This window comes from Myotis yumanensis, unplaced genomic scaffold (genome assembly GCF_028538775.1).
Source record: "Myotis yumanensis isolate MYYU_CA2020_CCGP unplaced genomic scaffold, mMyoYum1.0.hap1 SCAF_20, whole genome shotgun sequence".
Taxonomy (NCBI): domain Eukaryota; kingdom Metazoa; phylum Chordata; class Mammalia; order Chiroptera; family Vespertilionidae; genus Myotis; species Myotis yumanensis.
Genome location: NW_027223771.1, coordinates 11985255 through 12013053, shown reverse-complemented (window position 1 = coordinate 12013053; position 27799 = coordinate 11985255). Strand labels below are relative to the sequence as shown.

General features: G+C 46.9%; 1 long non-coding RNA gene across 1 annotated transcript; it reads left to right on the top strand.

Annotated features, from left to right (window-relative positions):
- Positions 1–634: 634 nt before the first annotated feature.
- LOC138998282 (uncharacterized) lies at positions 635–15843 on the top strand. The gene is made up of 3 exons (XR_011469125.1): positions 635–878; positions 12118–12241; positions 13201–15843. It is a non-coding gene; the product is annotated as an uncharacterized lncRNA (long non-coding RNA).
- The last annotated feature ends 11956 nt before the right edge of the window (positions 15844–27799 follow it).

Sequence of the window (27799 nt, the reverse complement as noted above, 5' to 3'; positions counted from 1 at the left end):
ATAACAGTAGCAAAATTTCAGTTATGAAGTAGCAACGAAAACAATTTTATGGTTGGGGGTCACCACAACATGAGGAACTGTATTAAAGGGTCATGGCATTAGGAAGGTTGAGAACCACTGCTTTAAACAATAAAGAATTAAAAAATAAATAAATAAAAACCAAAAAACACAAAAAAACAAACAAACCATGGCCTCCTTGTTCATAGCTTGAGGCTCGACCATTGAGCAAACCAGCTGAGCTATATTATTTTAAAATTTCAAAAAAAGTACATGTATTTTTTATTGTTGATAGTATTACAAATGTCTCCCATTTCGCCCCTGTGTATATATTCTTTGGTGGATCTCTTGCATTCCTCCCCTCCCTCTTCACCTTGGAGATGCCTCAGTCTGTTCCAGTTAGCCAGGCTTCTGGTCTCATCTTGTCCCTCCCCAGGCATCACTCCCTGCACCACATCTTCATGCCCCAAGTCATTGGCTGGGATGCTACTATTCCCCTGGGCCATGGAGAAAACTACATTACCCAGAAGGACATGCGCCGACGTGGGCGGAGATAAAGCACATTTTGCTGTCTGTGCATCCGGTTAAGGCGGGACTTCCGCCTTCCTCCTCGCGGTGGTCATATTCTCCTCTCAGGTCTTTGTTCAAACTCACAGGCTTCAGGGCGCTGGTCGGGAGGAGGAGGAGGCCTGGGAGGCAGCGCGCCTGCCGTGCGGGGTGTGTCTGAGGCTCCTTGAGCCCCAACAGCCCGAGATTGGGGTCCCCGTGCCTCCCGGACTCCTCTCTGCGCACAGCGTCCCCGCAGCCGGACGCCATTTCACCCTCCAGCCTTGGGGACCGGCCCCTCAGGTCCCGCCGCCCAGGTCCCCGCGCTCAGAATGGTGAGTCCCTCGTGGGTGACACATGGCTGATGGGGGAAGAGGGGGAAAGGCCGCAGGGCCGCCTTGTGAGGACGTGATGGTGCGACTGCGCAGGGAGGACTCGGGACCCGGGCCTGTTGTGGGTGTAAACTTGCAGCCGTGGGCAAACTACGGCCCGCGGGCCGGATCCGGCCCGTTTGAAATGAATAAAACTAAAAAAAAAAAAGACCGTACCCTTTTATGTAATGATGTTTACTTTGAATTTATATTAGTTCACACAAACACTCCATCCATGCTTTTGTCCCGGCCTCCAGTCCAGTTTAAGAACCCACTGTGGCCCTCGGGTCAAAAAGTTTGCCCGCCCCTTAAAGGCATCAAAGAGACGAGGTGTGGTTTACAGGAGGAGTTTTCCTTTCACTCTCAGGACGCTGGGGCCATAGATGGTTGTGAAAAGAGGAGACACATTTTCTGAGGCCGGATTCTAACTTTTCCTAACATTGTTCAGAGGAAGGACAGCCTGGAGGACAGAGGACAGCAGTGTGGACAGGAAGGGGAAGTCCTGTCAATGATAAGGGAACTGGCAGAGTGAGCCCTGAGGACTGAGCCCTGAGATAACACAGGCATCTGGAGGGCACCTGGCCTCGGGGCTGGGCATGAGCAGCCTGAGCCCATAGAGCCTGGTGGGTGCCAGGCTGACAACAGACCGTTTTCTTTCCACAAATTTTTCCAAATGCAGAATGAATTAGGTGCACGGGTTTGTGGAGCGTATTTCAGGGCCTCACCCCCTTGTGGCCTCTGAGATAGTGGAGTCCTGGGACTGTCAGCCGCTCTTGTAGCCCTTGGACCTGGGGACTTGGAATGGACACTCAACCCAGACTCCTAAAGCCAGGCCTAGGGCTTCATGACGTGGACCTGGTTTGTGGCAACCAGTGTAATGAGTGCGAGGACCTCGAGACATAGGGTCCAGAATGTGCAAAGGCTGGGAGTGAGGAGTGAGCTGAATCAGGAACCTGCAGTCCTATTTTTTAAAGTACAACTATATTTTTATTGATATTAGATGTAGAAAGGAAGGGAGAGGGAGAGAGAGAAACAGGGATGAGCAAGAAGCAAGGATTGGTTGCCACCTGCACAACCCCTACTGTGGATCCAGGCCACGACCAAGGCATGTGACCTCACCAGTGCGTGGGTCTATGCTCAACCCACTGAGACACATCAGCCAGGACTGTAGATCACTTTAATACAGGGAATCATGGTCAATTGGTCATGGTAGTAATAGCTCAGAAGTGACAGTGTGAACCTGATGACTGGCTTTCTTTTACTTTTTTAAAAAATTTCTTTATTGATGAAGTTATTACATATGTGTCCTTATCCCCCCATTTACCCCCCACCCTCCCACTTATGCTTTCACCCCCCTATTGTCTGAGTCCATTGGTTAAGCTTCTATGCATGCATACAAGTCCTTTGGTTGATCTCTCCCCCTTAACCCCACCCTCCCCTACTTTCCCCCTGAGGTTTGATGGTCTGATCGATGCTTCCCTGTCTCTGGATCTAAACTTTTTATTTTGATGTCGTCCCATTTGTATATTTTCTTTTTAGTTTCCATTGCCCTAGGAGCTGTATCGGTGAAGTTATTGCGTCGGCCTATGTCTGTTTTTGTTCCTCAGTTTATGTTGGTCATTATATTACATGAATGAGTGAGATCATGTGCTATTTATCTTTCTCTGACTGGCTTATTTCACTTTAGCACAATGCTCTCCAGTTCCATCCATGCTGTTGCAAATGGTAAGAATTCCTTCTCTTTTACCACAGCGTAGTATTCCATTGTGTAGATGTACCGCAGTTTTCTAATCCACTCATCTGCTGAGGGGCACTTAGGCTGTTTCCAAATCTTAGCTATGGTGAATTGTGCTGCTATGAACAGAGGGGTGCATATATCCTTTCTGATTGGTGTTTCTAGCTTCTTGGGATATATTCCTAGAAGTGGGATCACTGGGTCAAATGGGAGTTCCATTATAGTTTTTTGGGGAGACTCCATACCGTTCTCCACAGTGGCTACACCAGTCTGCATTCCCACCAGCAGTGCATGAGGGTTCCTTTTTCTCCGAATCCTCGCCAGCACTTGTTGTTTGTTGATTTATTGATGATAGCCATTCTGACAGGTGTGAGATGGTACCGCATCGTCGTTATGATTTGCATCTCTTGTATGATTAGTGACTTTGAGCATGTTTTCATATGTCTCTTGGCCTTCCTTCTGTCTTCTTTTGAAAAGTATCTATTTAGGTCCATTGCCCATTTTTTGGTTGGGTTGTTTATCTTCCTTTTGTTAAGTTGTATGAGTTCCCTGTAAGTGTTGGAGATTAAACCCTTATCAGAGATAACATTGGCAATATGTTCTCCCATGCAGTGGGCTTTCTTGTTGTTTTGTTGATGGTTTCTTTTGCTGTGCAGACACGCTTTTTTTAAAAATATATTTTATTGATTTTTCACAGAGAGGAATGGAGAGAGAGAACTAGAAACGTTGATGAGAAAGAAACATCGATCAGCTGCCTCCTGCACATCTCCCACTGGGGATGTGCCCGCAACCCAGGTACATGCCCCTGAGCAGAATCAAACCTGGGACCTTTCAGTCCCCAGGCCGACGCTCTATCCACTGAGCCAAACCGGCTTCGGCTGTGCAGAAGCTTTTTATTTTGATGTAGTCCCATTTGTTTATTTTCTCTTTCGTTTCCAATGCCCTAAGCGCTGTATCAGTGAAGACATTGCTTCAGCATATGTCTGAGATTTTGCTGCCTGTGGATTCCTCTAGTAAAGTGATGGCGAACCTTTTGAGCTCGGCGTGTCAGCATTTCGAAAAACCCTAACTTAACTCTGGTGCCGTGTCACATATAGAAATTTTTTGATATTTGCAACCATAGTAAAACAAAGACTTATATTTTTGATATTTATTTTATATATTTAAATGCCATTTAACAAAGAAAAATCAACTGAAAAAATGAGTTCGCGGGACACCTCTGACACGCGTGTTATAGGTTCGCCATCACTGCTCTAGTATTTTTATGTTTTCCTGTTTTATGTTTAAGTTCTTTATCCATTTTGAGTTTATTTTTGTGCATGGTGTAAGTTGGTGGTCTAGTTTCATTTTTTTTTGCATGTATCTGTCCAATTTTCCCAACACCATTACTGAAGAGACTGTCTTGACTCCATTGTATGTTCTTGCCTCTTTTGTCAAACATTAATTGAGCATAGTGGTTTGGGTCGATTTCTGGGTTCTCTATTCTATTCCATTGATCTATATGTCTGTTCTTGAGCCAGTACCAAGCTGTTTTGAATACAGTGGCTTTGTAATACAGCTTGATATCTGGTATTGAGATCCCACCTACTTTGATCTTCTTTCTCAGGATTGCTGCAGCTATTCGGGGTCTTTTTTTATTCCAGTTGAATTTTTTTGAATGTTTGTTCTAGATCTGTGAAGTATGCCGTTGGTATTTCAATGGGAAGTGCATTGAATCTATAGATTGCTTTGGGTAGTATGGACATTTTAATGATGTTGATTCTAACAATCCATGAGCAGAGTCTGTTCTTCCGTCTGGTTATGTCTTCTTCTATCTGTTTTTTCAGTTCCCTATAGATTTCCATGTATAGGTCTTTTACTTCCTTAGTTAAAGAAAAATCAAATGGGAGTTCCATTATAGTTTTTTGGGGAGACTCCATACCGTTTTCCACAGTGGCTACACCAGTCTGCATTCCCACCAGCAGTGCATGAGGGTTCCTTTTTCTCCGAATCCTCGCCAGCACTTGTTGTTTGTTTATTTGGGTCCTCTGATTTTGTTTATTTGGGTCCTCTCTCTTTGCTTCTTGTTGAGCCTCTCTAGAGGTTCCTCAATCTTGTTTATCCTTTTAAAGAACCAGCTCTCGGTTTCAATGATCTTTTGAATTGTTTTTTTGGTTTCCATGTCATTGATTTCTGCTCTGATCTTACCGGTTTGGTATTCCTAGGTATCTTAATTATTTTTGGTGCGTTGGTCAACGGGATTGCTTTTTAGGTCTCTTTTTCTGTAAGTTCACTATTGGTGTATAGAAATTCCATACATTTCTTGGTGTTAATTTTGTATCCTGCTACCTTGCCAAATTCATTTATTAAGTCTAATAATTTTTTGATGGAGTCTTTAGGATTTTCTCTGTACAGTATCATGTCATTTACAAATATGGACAGTTTTACGTCTTCTTTTCCAATTTGTATGCCTTTTATTCCTTCTTCTTGTGTGATTGCAATGGCTAGTACTTCCAGTCGAGTAGGAGTGGTGAGAGTGGGCAGCCTTGTCTGGTTCCTGTTCTTAGGGAAAATAGTTTTAGTTTTTGCCCATTGAGTATGATGTTGGCTGTGGGTTTGTTATATGTGGCTTTTATTATGTTGAGATATGATCTTTTATTCCCACCTTGCTGAGTGTTTTTATCAAGAAAGGGTGTTAGATTTTGTCAAATGCTTTTCCTGCATTAATTGATATGACTATGTGATTTTTATGTCTCAGTTTTTTAATGTGATGTATCACGTTTATTGATTTGCGGTTGTTGTACCATCTTTGCATCCCCAGGATAAATCCTACTTGGTCATGGTGTATGATCTTTCTGATGTACTGCTGGATCCAATTTGCTAGAATTTTATTGAGGATGTTGGCATCTGTTCATGAAGGATATTGGCCTGTAATTCTTTTCATTGTGTTGTCTTTATCTGGTTTTGGTATTAGGGTGATGCTGGCTTCATAGAATGAGCTTGAAAGTGTTCCTTCCTCTTGACTTTTTTGGAATAGTATGAGGAACATAGGTTTTAGTTCTTCATTGAATGTTTGGTAAATCTCCCCTGTGAAGCCGTCTGGCCCCGAGCTTTTGTTTGCTGGAAGCTTTTTGATGACTGCTTCAATTTCTTCTATAGTTATTGGCCTATTGTGATTTTTAGATTCTTCCTGATTGAGTATTGGAATGTTGTATTTTTCTAGGAATATGTCCATTTCATCTAGGTTGTCTAGTTTGTTGGAATAGAGTTGTTCATAGTATTTTTTAGCAATCCTTTGTATTTCTGTGGGGTCTGATGTAATTTTGCCTCTTTTCATTTCTGATTTTGTTTATTTGGGTCCTCTCTCTTTGCTTCTTGTTGAGCCTCTCTAGAGGTTCCTCAATCTTGTTTATCCTTTTAAAGAACCAGCTCTCGGTTTCAATGATCTTTTGAATTGTTTTTTTGGTTTCCATGTCATTGATTTCTGCTCTGATCTTTATTATGTCCTTCCGTCTGCTCACTCTGGGCTTTTCTTGTTGCTCTTCTTCTAATTCTTTAAGTGGTAGAGTAGATGATTTACTACCAATTTTCTTGTTTTTTGAGGTAGCCTGTAGAGCTATAAACTTCCCTCTCAGGACTACTTTCATTGTTTCTCATAGATTTTGGATTTTTGTGTTTTTATTATCATTAGTTTCCGTGATGCTTTTAATTTCTTCTTTGATCTCTTTGGTAACCCAATCATTGTTTAATAGCATGCTATTCAGCTTCCAAGTGTTTGAATTTTTTGGATTGTTTTTATTGTAGTTTATTTCTAACTAGAGGCCCGGTGCACAAAAATTTGTGCACTGGGGAGGGGGGTGTCCCTCAGCCCCACTTGTGCCCTCTCTCAGTCTAGGACCCCTCAGGAGATAACGACCTGCTGGCTTAGGCCCATTCCTGCGTGGCAGAGGGCAGGCACAATCCCTAGGTGCCTGCCCCGCAGCTCCTGGTCGGGCTCAGAGCAGGGCCGATTGGGGAGTTGGGGCACCGCCCCCGTCATGCACAGAGCAGGGCAGACCAGGAGGTTGCGATGCCACCCTCAGTCACGCTCAGGGTAGGGCCGATTGGGGGGTTGGGGTGCCGCCCCCTGTCACTCTCAAGGCAGGGTCAATAGGGAGGTTGCGGCACCACCCCCGTCACGCACAGAGCAGGGCGGATCAGGGGGTTGGGTCGCTGCCCCCGTCACGGACAGAGCAGGGCCTATTAGGGGGTTGGGAGCTCCCCCCTGTCACGCACAGAGCAGGGCCGATTGGGGGGTTGGGGCGCCGCCCCCTCTCACCCACAGAGCAGGGCCAATCAGGGGGTTGGGGCACTCCCCCCTGTCACACTCAGGGCCGTGCCGATGGGGAGGTTGTGGCTCCACCGCGTCACACACAGATCAGGGCCCATGGGGGGGTTGGGGCGCCACACCCTGTCACACACAGTGCAGGGCCCATCAAGGGGTTGGGGAGCTTCCCCTTATCAGGCACAGAGCAGGGCCGATCAGGGGGTTGGGGCGCCTTCCCCTGTCACAAACAGAGCAGGGCGGATAGGGAGGTTGTGGCGCCACCCCCTGTCACACACAGAGCCACAGAGCGATCAGGTGGTTTGGGCGCTGCCCCCTGTCACGCTGCTCCATGGGCCGGGAGGCCTTGTGGCTCCAGTGATCCCAGTGCTAAGAGGCCTCGCTGCTCTGCTGATCCCGGTGCTAGGAGGACTCGCGGCTCCACTGATCCCAGTGCTGGGAGGCATATTACCCTTTTACTATATAGGATAGAGGCCTGGTGCTCGGGTGGGGGCCTGCTGGTTTGCCCTGAAGGGTGTCCTGGATCAGGGTGGGGGTTCCGCTTAGGTGCCTGGCCAGCCTGGATGAGGGGATGATGGCTGTTTGCAGCTGGTCACACCCCCTTCAGGGTGGGGGTCCCCCCGGGGTGCCTGGCCAGCCTGGGTGAGGGGATGATGGCTGTTTGCAGTTGGTCACACCCCCTTTAGTGTGGGGGTCCCCACTGGGGTGCCTGGCCAGTCTGGGTGAGGGGCTGAGGGCCGTTTTCAGGCTGGCGGGTGACTGAAGTTCCCAACCTCTCCTTTTTTCCTTTTTTTTTTTTTTTTTTTTATTCTGGGATTTATTTACCTTTTATGGCTGTCACTGGAGCTGAGAGCCGGCTTTAGCTGTGAGACCTCGGCTGCTGAAAGCAGGTTTCTGGGCTTTGTTTACCTTCTGTATTTGAAACTTTGTTGCGACTCCAGCTCTGAGATCCCGGCTGGCTGAAAGCAGGTATCTCGGGTTTTGTTTAGCTTCTATATTTGTAGCAATGTTTCTTAGAGAGCAGCTCAGAGCCCAGCAGCAGCAGGCGGGGAAGCTTGGCTTCCGCCATCACTGGAGCAAGCAAGCCTCCTGTTCGCGTCAGGTGCCTGGCTGCCGGCTGCCATCTTGGTTGGCAGTTAATTTGCATATCGCCCTGATTAGCCAATGGGAAAGGCAGCGAAGTTATGGCTAATTACCATGTTTCTCTTTTATTAGATAGGATGTTATGCCATTGTGGTCTGAGAAGATGCTTGATATGATTTCAATCTTCAATTTGAGGAAACTTTGCTTGTGACCCAATATGTGGTCTATTTTTTAAAATGTCCCATGTGTACTTAGAAGAACATAAATTCCATGGCATTGGGGTGAAATGTTCTGAAGATGTCAATTAAGTCCATCTGATCTAGTGAGTCATTTAGGATTGCTGTTTCTTTGCTGATTTTTTTGTCTAGAGCATTTATCCAGTGATGTCAGTGGTGTATTAAAGTCCCCTACTATGATTGTATTGTTGTCGATCTCTCCTTTGATATCTTCCAGGAGTTTTTTTTAATGTATTTGGTGCTCCTGCATTGGGTGCATATATTTTTATCAGGGTTGTCTCCTCTTGTTATATCGTTCCCATTAATATTATGAAGTGGCCATTTTTATCTCTTGTTATGTCCCTTATTTTGAGGTCTATTTTGTCAGATGTAAATATTGCTACCCTGGCTTTTTTTTTTCATTTCTATTTTCCTGAAAGATATTTTTCCATCCCTTCACTTTCAGTCTGTGTGAATCCCTTGTTCTGAGGTGTGTCTCATGTAGACAGCATATATATAGGTCATGTTCTTTTTATCCATTCAGCTGCTCGATGTCTTTTGATTGGAGCATTTAGTTCGTTTATGTTTAAAGTTACTGATAGTTATTTGTAGCCATTTTTATTTTTTGTACCTGTGTTCTTTCTTCCCTTGTTATTTCTTCTTTTTACACCATTCCCTTTAGCATTTCTTGCATTGCTGGCTTGGTAGTGATAAATTCCCTTAGCTTTTTTTTGTATGTGAAGATCCTTATTTGCCCTTCAATTTTCAATGATAGCCTTGCTGGAGAGAGTATTCTTGGACTTAGTCCCTTTCTTTGTATCACTTTGTAAATTTCCTTCCATTCTTTTCTGGCCTGATGTGTTTCTGTTGGGAAGTCATTTGATAATCTAATGGTTTAGAGCCCTTGTACGTAACTTTCTGTTTCTCTCTTGCATCCTTTATGATTCTCTCTTTGTCCTGAACATTTGCCATGGTAATTATGATGTGTCTTGGTGTGGGTCTTTTCGGGTTCATCTTGTTTGGGACTCTGTGCTTGCATGACTATTTTCTTTTCCACATCAGGGAAGTTTTCTTTTTTTTCTGAATATATTTCATTGATTTTTTTACAGACAGGAAGGGAGAGGGATAGAGAGTTAGAAAAATCGCCCAGATGCTTCCTGTGCACCCCCTACTGGAGATATACCTGCAAACAAGGTACATGCCCTTCACCGGAATAGAATCCGGGACTCTTCAGTCCACAGGCGGAAGCTCTACCCACTGAGCCAAACTGGTCAGGGCCAGGGAAGTTTTCTGACATTATTTCTTCAAATGGGTTTTCTAACCATTGTTCCTCTTCCTGTTGTTCTGGCACCCCTATTATTTGTATGTTGATCGTTTCATGTTGTCCCATAGCTCCCTTAGGTTCTCCTGCTGTCTTTTAATTTTTTTTTCCAATTTCAGTTCAGTTTGGTTGTATTCTGCTTCCCTGTCTTCTAATTCACTAATTTGGTCTTCCACTTCTACTCTACTGCTGAAACATTACATGGTATTTTTTATTGCAGCTATGTCATTCTTTATTTCTTCTTGATTCTTACATAAGTTATTTCTTTTTTTCATCCATCCTGTTTATGAACTGTATGATGCTTATTCTGAATTCTTTTTCTGACATATTGCATGCCTCTGTTCTACTTAGCTGCTTATCTGGTGATGCCTCCTTTTCTTTCCTTTGGGGGTTTCTTTGTGTACCCATTTTTTATCTCACCGACAGATCTAGATATGGATTCTTGCAGGCCCTGTTCCTTGGGTGGCAGTGGCTCCTCGGGCTGCATTTGCCCACTGGGCCTTCACAGCAGCAACTGCTTCTCAGTTGGCAGTGGCTCCTATAATGGGTGCTGTTCGCAGCAGTGGTGGCTCCTCTGGTGGGTGGGGGAGGGCTGCTCGCACAGCTGCTGCTCCTCAGACTGGGGTGGGCTGCTCAAGAGGCTGCTGCTTCTCGGATGGGGGCAGGCTGCGCATGCTACTGCTCCTCAGACGGTGGCGGGCTACTTATGTGGCTGTTACTCCTTGGACAGGGGTGGACTGCTCACGTAGCTGCTACTCCTTTGATGGGGGCTGGCTGCGCGTGGCTGCTGCTCCTCGGATGGGGTGAAGATTTCTTTATATACCCTGTGAAATTTAGAGGTAACTGTAATGATCCAGATATTTAAGGGTTACAGTGACAATATCTTGTTAGGAGTCCTTATCAGATGTGTGGATAGCCACGACTCCTTTAGCATCCAGCTGGCGGGAGGCTCCCTGGCGCCAAAGCACCCGCTGCACACTATGGGCGAGGCCAGAGGGTAGAATGCTTGCTGGCCTAGCAATAGCCTCACATTCTGCACCAGGACTGGCTTTCATGCTGTGGCCACTGTTTGTGGGAGGTGGTTGTCATAAGGACAGAAGTTGTTACGTAGAGTGTGGTGGAGAAATAATCATTTTGCAGTGGCAAATACCTTCAAAAGATGAGTGGACCTGAGATTAATTGGAGGCCGAAGAGTAATTCAAATGACAAGGGTCTAGGGTTGGTACATACACGTTTTCTAAACTCTCACCAGGATGTTGTTGTGACCCTCAGTGTGGCCTGGCTGTGGGGAGTTGAAGTTCGTTTTGTGGATTAGCTTAGAGCAGTGATGGCGAACCTTTTGAGCTCGGTGTCAGCAGTTTTAAAAACCCTAACTTAACTCTGGTGCCGTGTCACATATAGAAATTTTTTGATATTTGCAACCATAGTAAAACAAACATTTATATTTTTGATATTTATTTTATAGATTTAAATGCCATTTAGCAAAGAAAAATCAACCAAAAAAATGAGTTCATGTGTCACTTCTGACATGTGTGTCATAGGTTCGCCATCAGTGGCTTAGAGGCTTGAGTAAGACTCACTGGGCATGGTGCAGAGGGCCATCGGGGCTGGGACTTGAGTGAAGGTTAAGTGAGGGATGTTGGCTGTGACTAGTGAAGGGACATCAAGTGCAGCATAACAGGAGGTGGGCTATGGATATCTGAGATCTGATTGTTCTTAATAGTTGGGGTTGAAGGGAAAAAAAACAGTCATGGAGAGAGGCTTACATAGCACCACTCAAGGCTGCCACTATGAGTGTGGACTATGAGAAACTGGGCAGTACTTGATCCTGATTCAGTTTGGCAACCGTCCTCTGGACCACACATGCTGAGTAATAAGTAAAGGCCGGGAGATGAGTATGGGGGCAGGAGCTGTGGAAGTGCAGGTTTGAGAGAGGTGTGGTAGATGGAGTGATGTGCACTTGGAGAGGGAATGTGAATTCATGGCCACAGCACCATGACATTGACATAAGGGTGAATGAAGGAAGAGTCCATTTCTGATGGTGCCTGGATGGAACAGTAAGGTGAATTTTAGGGTAATTGCCTGTAAAGAGGCGTGTGTGGGTGCTACATTCTAGGTTAAGAGCTTAGGTGCCATTTAACTAACCATCTGCTTTTTGTTGTTGGGAGTGACACACTGGTTGATGGGAATGAGATAGCATTCATCAGTTTTACTCAGGCTTGTAAATCTCCACTGGCATGGGTAAGGGTGAAGGGTAAGAGAGAAATAGATTATGGAGGGAGGGACCTATATTTTTGGAAAAGAGGTGATTAGAAAATAATATATCCACACCACGACAATTTGCACTACCTTTGAAGTTGTGCGTCTGGGAAAGAAGCTGTGTGAGAGAAGTGTTGTTCAATAAGAAGACAGTGGCTTTCGTGGGATGAAGGCCTGGTATTTTCTCGGATGTGAAGAGTGCAAAGAGCACATGGGTGGGGAATATGACAGACTTATAATCTTAGGAGTGAATCTGATCATGGGCTGTACTGTCCCAATTATGACAGGATGTGAACTTTGAGGACGTGGCCATTGCCTTCTCTGAAGAGGAGTGGGTGATCCTGGATGATGCTCAGAGACTTCTGTACTATGATGTGATGCTGGAAGTGTTTGCCCTTGTATCATCTGTAGGTAAGACCTTCACATTCTCCCAGTGTCCTGAGGTGATGTCCTCTCTATCTTTACACCTCAGGCGTAGCTTTCTCTCTCCCACAGCCAGAACATGGCCTCTGCTAATGTCCCCCTCTGTCCTGTCAAATGTGCTGTGGCTGCCAGGGATGAGCTGGATGGGGAGCCCTGAGTAAAGGACTAGCTGAACATCCCTAACACCCGTAACCTCAAAAAGTACAGGAAGTGTCAGGGAGTCAAGAGCCTAGCAGTGAGTTTAATGGGTCCCAGCTTGCACTTTCTCTTCATGGGAAGCTGACAGTGTCCACATGCATGGCTTCTACTTCTGCCCTCTTTCTCTTGGTACGCGTTCTTGTGCCACATTATGGTCTTTACCTACATAAACCATGGGCTGTTTTGGTAAGGCCCCCATTCAAATGTATGTAATATTCTCTTCCCTGAATACTATAGCAAGCTGTTTAGCTCTGGCCCAGTGCAGACTACTGACTTCTTCATCACCTGTTCATCTGCATTGGTGCCTCTGCAGTAATCTGCAACGTTGACTTGTACATGTGATATGTGCATAGATGTGCTAATTAATTAGTCCTTGAAACCAGCTACTCCTTTATTGAATTTTACTTGGAGTAAGACCTAATCAACTTCTTCCACAGCTTCCCCCCACCCCCCATCCCCGGTAAACAATACGTGCAGAATGCTGTTAGTTGAAGGATGAGCTGGAGATCCATATTCTCATCCATGTGGTGCTTGCCATGTTTGTGTCATATTTCTGGTGAGGCCTCCCTGTTTTGTGATCTTCATTAGTGCAGAAAGTCACAAGAGCCTCTTATTAATCCTTCCTGCACATCTCTTATTTTCAGACAATTGCATGGAACCAACGTGTGATGTGTAACACACTCTTGCAATGGGACTTCCCCCTGCCACCACATTCAACATTCATTTCCTCACCATTTCTCACTTTTCAGGTTGTTGGCATAAAATGGAAGATGAGGAGGCCTGTTCTGATCAGCGAGTATGTATACAAGGCAAGTCACAGGTCAGGACTTCTAAGACAGCTCCAGTCACCCATAAGAACCATCTCTGTAAGCGGTGTTTCTCTCTGTTACAACATATTTTGCACCCGACTGGGTCACATGCAGCATACTTTGAGCAGAAAGCCTTCTGTAGCGACTCATGTGTTGGAGAATTCTGTTTCAGTGTAAACCCTCACCAGCAACAAAAGAATGAATGTGGAGAGGGGCACTGGAAAGAAGCTATGGACAGGGCCTCTTTTGTGAGCAGGTGCAGCTTCTCCTTCCCTTCGGTGCCTTCAACCAGCAGGGAGGTTGGGGAAGACTTGCAATCCAACTCAGAGCTTCCCCAGCACCAGGCCACTCTCAACACTGAGGAGCTACACTGTGGCAGTGAGATTTCACAGGAATTTCTCCGTGGAAAAAGTCATCACCGGTGGGATGAATGTGGAAACGCTGCCAGCCACAACCTGAAAGTTGCTCAGTGTCAGGGTGTGTGTTCTGGAGAACTGATTTATGAGTGTAACAGGTATAGGAAAGTGTTTAGACGAAACTTTAATATCATTCGACACAAGGGAGTTCACACTGGAGAAAAGCAGTATCAGTGTAATGAATGTGGGAAGTTCTTCAGAAAAAGACCTGCACTCGTTAGACACCAGAGAGTTCACACTGGAGAGAAGACATATGTGTGCAAACATTGTGGGAAGTCTTTCAGTTACAACTCTAACCTCAAAAGACACAACAGAGTTCACACAGGAGAAAAGCCATATAAGTGCAGTGATTGTGGGATATCCTTTCGTCAGGAGACCCACCTCAAGGAACACCTCAGAGTTCACACTGGACAAAAACCGTATGAGTGCAGACATTGTGGGAAATCCTTTCGTTCCAAGTCTAACCTCAATCAACACAACAGAGTTCACACAGGAGAAAAGCCATATAAGTGCAGTGAATGTGGGATGTCCTTTCCTACAAGGACTCAGATCACTAGTCACCTCAGAGTTCACACCGGAGAGAAACCATATGAGTGCAGACATTGTGGGAAATCCTTTCGTTCCAGGTCTAACCTCAAACAACACAACAGCGTTCACACAGGAGAAAAGCCATATAAGTGCAGAGAATGTGGGATGTCCTTTCGTAGAAGGGCTCACCTCACTCTACACCTCAGAGTTCACAGTTGGGAGAAGCCATATGAGTGCAGAGAATGTGGGATGTCCTTTCGTACAAGGGCTCAGCTCACTAGACACCTCGGAGTTCACACTGGAGAGAAGCCACATGAGTGTAGAGAATGTGGGATGTCCTTCCGTTCCAAGTCTAACCTCAAACAACACAACAGCATTCACACAGGAGAAGAGCCATATAAGTGCAGAGAATGTGGGATATCCTTTCGTACAAGGACTCAGCTCACTAGACACCTCAGAGTTCACACCAAAGAGAAGCCATATGAGTGTAGAGAATGTGGGAAGTCCTTTCGTACAAGGGCTCAGCTCACTGTACACTTCAGAGTTCACACTGGACAGAAACCATATGAGTGCAGACATTGTGGGAAATCCTTCCGTTACAGGTCTAACCTCAGACAACACAACAGCGTTCACACAGGAGAAAAGAAATATAAGTGCAGAGAATGTGGGATGTCCTTTTGTATATGGGATCAACTCACTAAACACCTCAGAGTTCACACTGGAGAGAAGCCATATGAGTGTAGAGAATGTGGGAGGTCCTTTCGTACAAGGGCTCACCTCACTAGACACCTCAGAGTTCACACTAGAGAGAAGCCACATGAGTGTACTGAATGTGGGAAGTCTTTTAGCCAAAAATCCAGCCTTAATAAACATCTGAGAGTTCACACTGGAGAGAAGTGTTAAATGTGCAGGGAATGTTTCCTTTTATTCACTTAGAATAACAACAATGAAGGAGACTCTTTGCGACCTATTTTCCTGAATTTAAACCCCTTTTAATGGGACATACACTCTTCTAGATTCCTCATGTTTCCAGTACAGGTGAAGCTTAAACGAGGTGCATTGCACTTTGTAACATGCCCAGGTCTTCTACCCGATTGATCTGTGGCTGAAGAGATTTCCCCTCTACCACCTGGCTCGCCTGAAGAGTGTGTATCAGTCCCAACCACGGCGTGCTCAGGGGAAATGTATTCTGTGTTGTCACTTGTGCTTGAGAACATTAGGAACCCTCCGCTCCTGACAGGATCTTCATTTGTCTCCGAGGAGGTAATGCACCTGACCCAGGGTTCATACAGGGCACCTTCCTCAGCTAAGAAGTGCGGCCTCTGTCCGGGACATGTGGTTCTCACATTATGCTGTGTTGAATTGTTTCAAATTCTGATTCACCAACCTGCAAACCGCGTTGTCCTGTTTTCTGGTTTGTGATCTTTAGTAAAGGTATTTTTTCTTTAGTACCTTTAATTTTCTTGGTTATATTCACCCCCAGGGATGATTTTCAAGCACTATTGTGGTCTACGTTGTATAATCTACAGATATTGTGTGGATCCCAACGTTTCTGTGCTTTAGGAGGGACTGCATAGTGCCAGGAAATCACTCTTTCACCAATATTGGCTTTTAGTGCATTGCTGCCCACGGCCTTGAAATAAAGACTGCGTGACTTTGTGGTTCTTGTTTGCAGGTTTGATCCTGGCCCCTATGGAGCTTTGTAGGAGGCATCTAATTTTTCCTTCTTTCTCACATTGATGTCTCTCCCAGTCTTTCCCTTCCTCTCCCCCTTCCCTTGCACTCTGTCTGAAAATCAATGGAAAAATATCCTCAGGTGAGGATTACCAAAAAATCCAAACATTCACCCTGGTGCCCTGAGATGGGGCCTCTGCCGGCACAACCCACCTTTGCTCACTCCTGCCTTTTCTTGGGATGTTCCCACTGCAGGTGGGCTCACTGTGCCCTTCCCAGTGTTTGGCAGAGAGGCAAGGCCCTGGGAGGGATTGGGGTTCTGTGTGTGCCTGAGATGTACTGGCCAGGGCTCTTCTGTCTCCATCCAGAGGTCTCTCTAGCCTGCTCCTCCCCACCCGCCAGGCACCTGGCCTGCTGCAAATGAACCTACTTCTGTATGTGGGAGAAGCCCCCTGATGCTATGGGCCCTGAAATCAGTTCACCTTTAGAAAATCCTGCCTCCCGCCAACCCATTCACACCCCTGAGACCCACTGGTGTTTATGTCTCTTTTTTTTTTTTTATTTTAGGGATTATTTTGCACTTTATTAAAAATACGGCACACTCTCCCTTACCCCTTCACCCAGCCGTCCTGGAGGTAGCGTGTATTCTCCAGGATATGGTTTTGTTTATTTTCAATGGTGGGAACATTCTGTAATACAAGCATTTCCAGAAGGAGAGGATTGGTCTCAATATAATTCCACATTTGGAGGATGATTTGTGGTTGGTGTGCCCCCGCCCCCTAAGTTTTGCCTGTGCATGGAAGACCTGAAATGAGGGCATAGTTCCTGGATTCTGGGGAATAGTGTGCTGCTGGGGGGTGCGGTTGAGGGTGCAGAGAGTTTGGGTGCCTGTGAACGTGTTCCTGCCAGCTCATGGTCCAGGTTCCTTGAGCGGGTGGGCTGAGGGAAGGCTGTAGGGATGAGAACTTGAATCATGCTGGATGGAGGCTCAGCAGCCATGGGTGGGCATAAGGAACACATATAAAGACTGTGGCTTTGGATACTGTTGAGCTCAACTGTTTCAGATTCCCCAAATACAGAGTCCCCTGTCCTTGGGAACTGGCATCTAGTGGAGGACAGTACACAATGGACCAGGATACCTGTGAGAGGTGACAGCAGCGATGGGGGGAGGTGAAACCAGCGTTGGTCAGTGGGGGTCTTCACTGCGGAAGTCTGGGAAGGGTTGGCGGGCTCCAGGTGGGAGCCTGCCCTGTGCATTTGCGAACTGTACGGAGGTCACTCTGGCTGGTTTTAACAGCAAGGATCAGAAAGTGGTAAAAAATAAAATAAAATAAATGGTGGCCGAATAGGCTGATGTATTGTGCATCTCGTCCTGAGCCAAACTGGAAATACAACTAAATCAAAGAGCACCCACTTGTTATTAACACATTATGTGCAGTTGAGCAGACAATTTACAATCAGGAAAGATGCCCAAGAACTGGGAAGTGGACTTGACCGACACAGAATGAGGTGCCGTAAAAACTGACCCCACAGAAATACAAGGGACTGTGAGAAAATACTACGATGGACATTATTCCAACAAACAGGACAACCTGGACAAAATGCCCATATTCTTAGAAAAATACAACCTTCCAAAACTCATTCAGGAAGAATCAGAAAACCTGAAAAGACCTATAACTGCCATCGAAATTGAAGCAGTAATTAAAACAAAACAAAACAAAAAACTGCCAGCAAATAAAAGGTCTCGTCCAGATGGCTTACCGAAACAGAGTTTTGCCAAACATTCAAAGAACTAACAACTATACCCCTCACACCATTCCAACAAATCCAAGAGTCTACAACACTTCCAGGCTCGTTTCACAAAGCCAGCATTATCCTAATTCCAAAACCAGATAAAGAAATGGCAAAGAAAAAGAACCACACGTCCTAACCAGTTTGCTCAGTGGCTCGAGCGTTGGCCTGCGGACTGAAGGGTCCCAGGATCGATTCCAGTCAAGGGCATGTACCTTGGTTGTGGGCACATCCTCAGTAGGAGGTGTACAGGAGGCAGCTGATCAATGTTTCTCTCTCATTGATGTTTCTAACTCTTTATCCCTCTCTGTAAAATATCAATAAAATATATTGAAAAAAGAAAAAGAACTACAGGCCAATATCCCTGATGAACCTGGATACTAAAGTCCTTGACAACATTTTAGCAAACCAGGTCCAGCGATACAATAAAGACATCAAACATCATGACCAAGTGGGATTTATTCTGGGGATGCAAGGCTGGTACAATATTTGCAAATCAACAAACGTGATACAGCACATACATAGATTGCAAGACCAAAAATAAAAAAGAAACCAGATTGTAAAAGAAATCACATGATCATATCAATCAATGCAGAAAAAGCATTAGACAAAAATCCAACACCCTGTTTTTTTTTAAATAACTCAGCAAAGTGAGAATAGAAGGGATATACCTCAACATAACCAAGGCCATATATGACAGACTTACAGCCTACATCCTACTCAATGGGCAAAAATTAAAACCATATCCCCTAAGAACAGGAACAAGACAGAATATCCGCCTTCACACTCTTGTTCAAATTGTAATGGAATTACTGGCCATGGTGATCAGACAAGAAGAAGAAATAAAAGCCATCCAAATTAGAAAGAAGTAAAACTCTCATTCACAGATGACATGTTATTGTACCTAGAGACGCAATAAAAAAACTACTAGATATAATAAATTCAGAAACGTAGTAGGATTCAAAGTTAGCAACCAGAAATATGTCATTTTTATACAACAATTGTGAACTCTGAGAAATAGAAACAAACACACACACACACAATCCCATTAACCATTGCAACAAAAAATGAAGATATTTAGGAATAATCCTAACCAAGGAGGTAAAAGACCTACGCTCCAAAAAATAGAGGACATTGAAAATAGAGATAGATATCAACTAAGGGACTTGTGTGCATGCATATAAGCATAAGCAATGGGTACAGACACCGGAGGGTGAGTGGGGGTATGGGGGGCCATGGGGAGATAAGGACACATTTTTAATATCTTAATCAATAAAGAGAAAAAACAGAAAATAGAGATAGAGGAAGATATAAACAAGTGGGGAAATATACTGTGTTCAAGGATTTGCAGAATAACATCATTAACATGTCCCTATTACCCCAAGCAGTCTACAGATTCAATGCCATTCCTATTAAAACACCAAAGCCATATTTCACAGACCTAGAATAAACACTCCAAAAATTTACATGGAACCAAAAAAGACCCCAAATAGCTGCAGCAATCTTGAGAAAGAAGAACAAAAATGGAGGGATCACAATAGCAGTTATCAAGTTATACTACAAAGCCACTGTAATGAGAAAAGCCTGGTACTGCCACAAGAACAGGCATGTAGTTCAATGGAACAGAATAGAGAACCCAGAAATTGACCTAAGTCACTGTGCTCAATTTGTGACAAGGGAGGCAAGAGCATACAATTTAGACAAGATAGTCTGTTTCATTGTGTTGGTAAAATTGGACAGGTACATGCCAAAAGATTAAACTAGACCACCAACTTACACCATACACAACAAAAAACTCAAAATGAATAAAAGTCTTAAATGTTAGAGGTGAAACCAAAAAAAAAGTCCTAAAAGAAACCATAGTCCATAAATCTCAGATATTTCTCATAGCAATATGTTTACCGATACATCTTCTAGGACAGTGAACCTGTAACACGCGTGTCAGAGGTGACACGGGAACTCATTTTTGTGGTTTATTTTTCTTTGTTAAATGGCATTTAAATATATAAAATAAATATCAAAAATATAAGTCTTTGTTTTAATACGGTTGCAAATATCAAAAAATTTCTATATGTGACACGGCACCAGAGTTAAGTTAGGGTTTTTCAAAATGCTGACACGCCGAACTCACAAGGTTCGCCATCGCTGTCCTTGGACAATGGAAACTAAGGAAAAAATAAACGTGGGACTATATGAAAATAAAAAGCTTTTGCAATCAACAGAAATCATTAGCAAAACAAGAGAGTCTATTACATGGGAGAACATATTTCTCAACGATACATCTCATAAGGGGTTAAGCTACAAAACATATAGGAAACTCACAAGTTAACAAAATTAACACAAACAATACAATTAAAAAATGGGCGAATGACCTAAATGGACACTTGTCCAAAGTGGACATACAGAAAGCGAAGAGATCAATGAAAAAATGCTCAGAGTCACTAACCATATGAGAGATGCAAATAAAAATGAAAATGAGGTATCGTGTCACACCTGTCAGAATGGCTACCATCGACAAATCAAACAAAAAGTGCCGGTGAGGAAGTGCAGAAAAGGGAACCCTCGTACACTGCTGTTGGGAATCCAGACTGGTGTAGCTGCTGTGGAAAAAAGTATGGAGTTTCCTCAAAAAACTAAAAATGGAACTTCCATTTGACCCAGTAATCCCACTTCTAGGAAAGTATCCCAAGAAATCAACACCACCAATCAGGAAGAATATATGCACCCCTATATTCATAGCAACACAATTTTCAATATCTAAGATTTGGAATCAGCCCAAATGCTGAGTGGATTAGAACACTGTGGTACATCTACACAACAAAATACTATGCTACTATGAAAAAGAATGCTTACCATTGACAACAGCATGGATAGATCTGGAGAGCATTATGCTAAGTGAAATAAACCAGCTGGAGAAAGATAAGTTATCACATGATCTCACTCAAGGTGGACTCTATCTAATGAACAGCATAAACTGATGAACAAAAATAGACCCAGAGATATAGAAGCATTGAACAGAATATCAAACCTCAGAGGGAAGGCCGGGGTGGGGGGTGGGGGCAAAGAGATCAATAAATGAACTCATAGGCGCATATTCATAACACATGGACACAGACAAAAGGGTGGTGAGGGCCTGGTTGGCGGGGGTGGGGGCAGGAGCAGGCTGGAAGAGGTTGATGGGGGAAAAGGTAGACCTATGCAATACTTTCAACAATAAAGATTTAAAAATCATAAAATCTAAACTAATAAAAGGGTAATATGCTAATTAGACCGGATGTCTTCTGGACAAAGCCACAGTGTCAGGGGCTGAGGCAGAAGCGATTAGGAGCCATCAGGCAGGCAGGGGAGCATTTAGGGAGCAATCAGGCTGGCAGGGGAGCAGTTAGAGAGCAATCAGGCCAGCAGGGGAGCAGTTAGGGGATGATCAGGTTGGCAGGCAGAGGTCGTTAGGGGCAATCAGGCAGCCAGGGGAGGGCAGTTAGGGCCGATCAGGGAGCAGGGTCTAAGGGAAATGCATTTGAACTTAAAGGGTTAGAGGGTGTTAATGTGCTAGCTTTTCTCCAATGTCATATAGGTGAAATTTGAATTTAATAAAAAAATTTGTTTTGATATAACAGTCCTCAGGTTACGTCGGACTCGACATACATAGTTTCGTGGTTACATCGCTATCTCCCATTTATTTATAAATATAAAAAAGTTCCATCATTTAGACGTATGTACATATGTGCTTTATGGTTGTTTTTTATTTATTTACCACAAGTAAAGGTCAGGAATTGTTATCTTTTTTAAAAAATATATTTTATTGATTTTTTACAGAGAGGAAGGGAGAGGGATAGAGAGTTAGAAACATCGATGAGATGGAACCATTGACCAGCTGCCTCCTGCACACCCTACTGGGGATGTGCCCTCAACCAAGGTACATGCCCTTGACCAGAATTGAACCTGGGACCTTTCAGTCCACAGGCCAATGCTCCATCCACTGAGCCATACCGGTTTGGCAGGAATTGTTATCTTCTAATTTTTTTCCTTACTGTTTCACTTCATTACTGCTGTGTATGCACTCCATGTGAGTGACATAGGTGCTTATGTCGGAGGGTTCGGACTTACTGCGAAAGTCGCATTATGTCGGCCATAGGAACGGATCTCAGACATAACCAGAGGAGCTACTGTAGTACCACTAGTCTAGAATTTAATATACAATGAATAGAAGAAATCAAACCACCAAGAAAACATATTTAAAGAATGGTCCCTGTGGTTGAGCATTGACCTATGTGCCAGAAGGTCACAGTTCAATACCCGGTCAGGGCACTTGCCTGGGTTGCGGGCTCAATCCCCAGTGGGGAGCATGCAGGAGGCTACCCATCCCTGATTCTCTCATCATTGATGTTTCTATCTTTCTCTCCATCTCCCTTCCTCTCTGAAATCAAAATCAATAAAAATATATTTAAACTAGAGGCCTGGTGTATGACATTCATGCACTGGAGCAGGGGGCAAGGGTCCCTCAGCCCAGCTTGTGCCCTCTCACAGTCCGGGACCCCTTGGGGGATGTCCGCCTGCTGGCTTAGGCCCTCTCTCTGTGGGAAGTGGGCCTAAGCCTCGGAGTCTGGGCCTAAGCCAGCAGTCAGACATCCACCAAGGGGTCCATAGCACTGATGTGGAGGCAGGAGAGGCTCCTCCACTGCCGCTGCTCTTGCCAGCTGTGAGCACAGCCTATGGCAAAGAACTGACCACCAGGGGGCAGCTGCTACATTAAGCGTCTACCCCCTGGTGGTCAGTGCAGGTCATAGCAAACGGTCATTCCGCTGTGTGGTCGATTTGCATATTAGCGTTTTATTATATAGGGTAATAATAAAAGTAAAATCCTATATAATCAAAGCCTAATATGTTAATTTTGCCTGGTCGTCCAACCGGCCATTCAACCAATCAAATATGCTAATGATAGGCTAAGGCCACTCAACCGCTTGCTATGACGTGCACTGAACACCAGCGGTCAGACACTCCGACCCGTAGGTTAGCTTACTGCTGGGGTCCGGCTGATCAGGACTGATAGAGATGGGCCAGACACGCTCTGGAGCCCTCCTGCGGTCCCTCCCCAGCTGGCCAACCTCCCGCAGTCCTCCCCAGCCACGATCATACACCAGTGGGGTCTCTCAGCCTGAACCTCTCACAATTTGTGCTGAGGGATCCCCCTCCGCCGAGTACATAAATGTCATGCACTGGGTCTCTAGTCTTAAATAAATAAATATATAAGTAATCACCCCTTCCCAAAGGGTAGAGAGTCAGATTGGTTTAGGGCAGTGTTCGGCAAACCGTGGCTTGCGAGCCACATGCGGCTCTTTGGCCCCTTGAGTGTGGCTCTTCCACAAAATACCACGTGCAGGCGTGCATGTACAGTGCGAAGTTGACTTAAAACTTCAGATAAAGTTTATTAAGTTAGTTTTAGGGAACGTTGTGGAGTGAAAGAAGATGGAGTGTCAAGGATTGAGAAAGGTGTGTTGAGATGGTTTGGACATAGAGAGAGGATGAAGGAAAGGAGATAGAGAAACAAGTGTACAAGACGAGTGTGGGTGGGAGAGTTGGAGGGGTCGACACAGCGAACGTACCTCAATCAGATTGAGGACGTTTTTAGCAAAGGCCAGCTTAGGAGTTACTCTAAGTCAATAGCAATGTACCTACCTATATACTTTAAGTTTAAAAAATTTGGCTCTCAAAAGAAATTTCAGTCTTCGTCCTGTTGATATTTGGCTCTGTTGACTAATGAGTTTGCCGGCCACTGGTGTAGGGGTAAGTTTCTTCAAACCTGGGTTATTTAAACAACTCTTGGACATGGAGAAAAAAGACAGATGGGCTGGATCCCAGCAGCCCTGCCCAGGACAAGGGGGGCTGTGCCCCAGTCCTGACCCAGCTGCCCTTGAGGGGAGAGGGTGGCTACTCATCCAGGGAACGTGGGGACATTGAGGAATGGGGAGGGGCGTTCCCAGCCCAATCCTCACTAGGATGAAGTTAGGGATAAAGGAGAGGCTGGGTGACTTCTGTCCTGGAGGAAACAGGACGCCAGGGGTGGGCGCTCTATCCACTGAGCCACACCAGCCAGGCCTGGGGATAGATGCTCTCAATGCAGGTGACAGTGGGCTCAGCGCTCCAGGGAGGCGAGCGCGACATGGATCAGACAATGACGCAGTAACGGGGGAGTGGGGAGAACAGGGGGGCCCTTGGCCATCCCAATGGATATGCTGAGGGCCCAGAAAGAGGAGTTTTGTTTGAGGTGGAGGCTGGAGGGGGAGTGTTTCTTTGTGGAGTGGGTGGTAGGTCTTGGGAGCCCTCAGGGCCTTTGGAGGTCAGATGCCTCGAAGATGCTGACCTGCTGGGCTCGGCTTGGACACGGGGCTCAGCCAGGTTGCTCTAGGCCCCTCCGCGGTTCCGGTCCCTGTGCGAAATGACACTGTCAGCGACACAGCGAGGGAGCTGGGCCTCCCGTCTGGTGCCTTATCCGGGGGACTGAGTGGGCTGTGGATGGCTCCTTGGAGATGGTTGTTTTTCTTTTTTTGTTTGTTAATCCTCAACTGAGGATGTTTTTCCATTGGTTTTTAGAGAGAGTGGAAGGGAGGGGAGGAAACAGAGAGAAACATGGGTGTCAGAGAATCATATTGGTTGGTTGCCTCCGGCGCACACCCGGACTAGGGCCGGGGGAACCTGCAAGCAGGTACATGCCCTTCACCGGAATCGAACCCGGGACCCTTCAGTCCGCGGGCCATCGCTCCATCCACTGAGCCACAGCAGCGAGGAGATGGTTGCTCTCAATGCAGGTGACAGTGGGCTCAGCCTCCAGGGATGCGAGCGCGATATTGACCAGACAATGACGCAGTAACCCGGACTCCAGGCAGATGGCGCCCAGAGCACCGCCTGGGGACAGAAGGAACCACCCCGCAGCCCATGGGCCTCTTCCTCCCACGCGGGTCCCTGGGTCTGTTCGCTCCCCCTTAGGCGCCCCTCGGAGCGTCCCTTACCCAAATGCGCCAGAGGGGGGCGCTGCTGCCTGTGAGGGAAACCAGGTGAAGTCCCAGGTGCCCGGGTGAGTGGGGCCCGGCTCCCCACCCACGGGCATCACAAAGCGGGCGCATCTCAGCTGCGCGCAACCAAAAGCGCAGTGTGGCCCAGCGCCCCGCTCCTCCCGATGCAGCTTCCTAGGGGGGGTCTTCCCCGCCGCAGAGCGTCCTTCGTGTCTCCAGGCAACGATGGAGCGGGGGCGGTGCCAGCGGCCTCATTTGCATACGCCGCGGCTCGGCCAATGGGCGGCGCGGGGGCTTTGGAACGCGGTCTTGCCAACCAACCGCGCGCGGGTGCGGCAGTGACCGCGGCCCTGGAGGCGGGCCCGGCGGAGCCCAACGTAGGGGTGGAGGGTGGGGGGGGGGCCAGCCTGGGGCCGGTTCCCACGGCGGCGCGTGTCCGCGGGCCCCGGCCCAGCATAGAGACCACGCTGTTTTGGGGCGCTGGCCGCGATGTCGGTGGGGAGGTTGAAGAAGCCGTTACTCAGAGCCAGCCAGGTGGGGGCGCGGGAAAGTGGGGGGCCGGGTCCCCGACGCCCCGGGGTCTCTGAGGCTCCAGATCTGCCCGCCCACAAGTGCGCGGGGTTGGAGTGAGGGTCTGGGGGCTTAGGACTTGGGGGATCACAGGGTCTCCGAATGAAGAGGGGGGCGACCGGGGACCCCGCTCGTGCCTCTCCCCCCTTCCCACGCGCTGGGAGGAGGACGCAGGGAGTGCGGGGTCCCCGCGGGCATATGCGGGCCAGGACCCTGTGTCCTGCCCCCCTCGGGACTGGGGCTCCCCGCGGGTGCGCCCAGCGATGGACCCGCTGGACCGCGCCTCCCTCCGGGCCAGGGGCCCCCACCGCTGTCCTTCCTCCTCCTTCGTCTCTCCGGGTCGCCCCGGTCTGGCCCCCAGGTGGGGGGACACCTAGATGGGCGAGTCAATAGTGTTAGACACCCCCCTCCCCCACGCACGCCCAGAGGATCGCAGAGGACACTGCGGGGGGCGTCCTGGAGGCCTTCCTGGAGGAGGAGGCGATGTCTTGGGAGAATGAAGTAGGAGGAGCAATTGGGGGTTGGGGGCTGGGAGAAAAGGAGGAAGGGCGTTCTCTGCTGAGGAAGCAGGAAAACTGGCCTGGAGGCGTGAGATCCCTGTGTGGGCCTTGGTGTGCGTGGGCTTTGGTGTGTGTGGATATTGGTTTGTGACTCAGGGGTCCTCAAACTACGCCCGTGGGCCACATGCAGCCCACCAAAAACATTTATCCGGCCCACCGGGTGTTTTTGCCGCAGCTGCCTGTCCTGCTTAGCAGCCAACTTGTCCCAGGCCCGCAGTGCACGTGTGTGGAATGTCTGAGGGACAGTGAACTGGCCCCTGTTTAAAAAGTTTGAGGACCTCTGGATGGTGTGTGTGGGTGTTGGTGTGTGTGGATGGTGTGTGTGGGTGTTGGTGTGTGTGGATGGTGTGTGTGGATGGTGTGTGTGGATGGTGTGTGTGGATGTTGGTGTGTATGGATGGTGTGTGGATGGTGTGTGGGGCGTTGGTGTGTGTGGATGGTGTGTGTGGATGATGTGTGTGTGGATGGTGTGTGTGGATGGTGTGTGTGGATGGTGTGTGTGGATGTTGGTGTGTATGGATGGTGTGTGGATGGTGTGTGGGGCGTTGGTGTGTGTGGATGGTGTGTGTGGATGATGTGTGTGTGGATGGTGTGTGTGGATGATGTGTGTGTGGATGGTGTGTGTGGATGGTGTGTGTGGATGGTGTGTGTGGATGTTGGTTTGTGTGTGGATGGTGTGTGTGGATGGTTTGTGGGCGTTGGTGTGTGTGGATGGTGTGTGGGCGTTGGTGTGTGTGGATGTTGGTTTGTGTGGATGGTGTGTGTGGATGGTGTGTGTGGATGGTGTGTGTGGATGATGTGTGTGTGGATGGTGTGTGTGGATGATGTGTGTGTGGATGGTGTGTGTGGGTGTTGGTGTGTGTGGATGTTGGTTTGTGTGTGGATGATGTGTGTGGATGGTGTGTGTGGATGGTGTGTGGATGGTGTGTGTGGATGGTGTGTGTGGACGAAAGGGGCCACATGCTGACCTGACAAGCTCAGGGGAGGCCTGCATGGCAGTTTTGCTGACTCAGAGACCTAAAGTAACCACAAAGGATGGTCTGAAATTAAACCTTAACTAAAAGCCGTTATGGTGGGCAGTTACGTCCTAAGCCGGTATCTTCACTGATAAGGTCCACCTTTACCATAACTGAGCCTGTCTGTCTTTTTGCATCTATGATAACACACCCTTGACATGTCTGGGTAACTTGACCTTCCTGTATCTGGAGCCCCGGGGGCACAGCCAGGTGTGCTGGGCCCAGGACAGATGCAGCAGATTTTTCATTTATCATGTTAATTGTTCCTGCACCCACCTAAGTATGTGTCCATCATTTTACTTTTTATCCTATCCTAGAGGTTTCCCCACTTAGCTTAATCCCACCTCCTTAAATCTGTCACCAATGAATTTCATGTATAAATACGGATGTAACCCGCCATTCTCCGGAGCACTATCTCAATTCGTTGAGGTTCTGCTTCCCGGCATATGTCAACAGTTTGGCTCAAATAAACTCACAAAAATTCTTTACAGGTTTCAATGTTTTTTTTTACGTTGTCATGTGTGTGTGGATGGTGTGTGTGGATGGTGTGTGTGTGTGGACGTTGGTGTGTGTGGGCGTTGGTGTGTGTGTGTGTGTGTGGATGGTGTGTGTGTGTGTGTGTGTGTGGATGGTGTGTGTGGACATTGGTGTGTGTGTGTGTGTGTGTGTGTGTGTGGACTTTGGTGTGTGTGGGCGTTGGTGTGTGTGTGTGTGTGGATGGTGTGTGTGTGTGTGTGTGGATGGTGTGTGTGGACGGTGTGTGTGTGTGTGTGTGTGTGTGGACGTTGGTGTGTGTGGATGGTGTGTGTGGATTGTGTGTGTGGATGGTGTGTGTGTGTGTGTGTGTGTGTGTGTGTGTGTAGATGGTGTGTGTGGACGTTGGTGTGTGTGTGTGGACGTTGGTGTGTGTGGATGGTGTGTGTGTGGATGGTGTGTGTGGGCGTTGGTGTGTGTGGAGAAGCCAGTTTGTCTTC